The sequence below is a fragment of the Poecilia reticulata genome, linkage group LG4, assembly GCF_000633615.1.
Source record: "Poecilia reticulata strain Guanapo linkage group LG4, Guppy_female_1.0+MT, whole genome shotgun sequence".
Taxonomy (NCBI): Eukaryota; Metazoa; Chordata; class Actinopteri; order Cyprinodontiformes; family Poeciliidae; genus Poecilia; species Poecilia reticulata.
This window is the reverse complement of record NC_024334.1, coordinates 9,614,393-9,616,079: the sequence shown is the minus strand read 5'-3', so window position 1 is coordinate 9,616,079 and position 1,687 is coordinate 9,614,393.

The window sequence follows — 1,687 nt, the reverse complement described above, 5'->3', positions numbered from 1 at the left end:
TTCCTGATAGATCCCACCTAAAATCTGCAAGAACTTAAATAAATGTGTTATTTGATTTCTCTGCAGAGAACCTTTGTGTAATTGTGGTTTTGCGCGTTGATCCTTAAACTCAGCTCTGAATTCGACGACACGCAACTGAAGCCATTGAAACACCTATGCACGCCTGATGCCTTGAAGTAAGTGGTCCAATTTTTTTTTCCTTTTTTTTAATTTTTTTTTTTTAAGTAACACCTCCAACTCATCACGGCTCGTTAATGTCTTAATAAATCCTTCTGGATGTAACGTTGCGCGTTTGGAAAGCGGCTTGGCAGCAGAAAGGCTCCCTGCTCCTCTGGAAGTCTTCAGGGGATTTTCTGCGCTGCAGGCCTGCAAAGCCGCATCGACGACAACACGAGTCCAGAGAAGGTGCTTTAAGATAAGGCAGTGACAGGCTTCTCACCGTCCTTTCCTAAAGTGCATTGTTGACATCCTCTCCACTGACCTCCATCACCCCCCCTGTCTTGTCCTCAGGATGAAAAACGATTCGCCCGGAGTGCCTGGGTTTCCCTTCCTGCCTCGGGAGAGCCGCATCAATCACAAGGACGTTTGTTTGGGAGCGAAAAAAATACGCTTTTCGGCATCATTAGAGCACCTTTATACACACAATACGCGTTATATTGAGGGGTCAGGAGGGGGGGGGGGATGCATGTTACATTTGAGCCCGTTACCACCTCCCTTTCTTTGTGGAAAGTGCCGCGGTGAAGCCAAACAACGCGCTGTTTGCGTTCCAGCTCCGGTGATCCTGACTCATCCTGCTGTGGCCTTAGGGGAGAGATTGTGCGCTGGAAATTACTCTCATTTATTGTTTTACAGCAGAGTCACAACCACACAGGCCTCAAACCGACTGTCAGCTTTCACTGCAGCTTATTCAGCCGAGCAAACACACACACACAATTACCTTCTAACACATAACACGCACTCTTGTTGAAATCCCAATCATCCCTGTGCCTGCAGGCTGCAGAGTGGCTGCAAAATACATTGAACGAACAAACGATTTAATCTGGAAATTACAATTATTGCTGTTATTGGCCAGAATATAATGTGTGTATTAATAAATTCCATCATGGGTCAACGTCAGTAGCGTCTAAGATTATTTTTGACGTAATTTCTGTGACGATAATTGGTCTCATTATTATTGTTGTTATTAATAGCAGTTCTATAATTGGCCCGCATCTGAGGTGATGTCGTTAGATTTTYGTCAAATTATCATTTCCACTGCTATTATCTTTAGCAATTGTTTGCAACATATGACTATTTTTAACGAAAGTATTTWTGGACAACGTCACCAATTGCATTAATAACAATTAATGCTGTTGCTGCTATTTTATGCCGGTTTAAAATGTGTCCCTTTGTACGTCATTTTAAAATGATTAGTTATAATAATGTTCTGTCTGGACACTGAAATAGAAATAGATACTCCCAATGGGATTTTTTTTTTCTTTTTTCTGGTGAACTAAAGGTTTAAAAAAATCGATTTAAAGCTGCTCGAAATACATGTATTATTACCAATAGTATTAGTATTACTTTTGCTATCTCTGATTCTTTCTTTGAAGCTCTATGTTTTTCAACTGGGGGTGTCGGTGGGGTGGGGGTTGGGGGTAATTAAGGAAGTAGTAAAAAAAAAAAAGAAAAAAGGAAAATAAACATC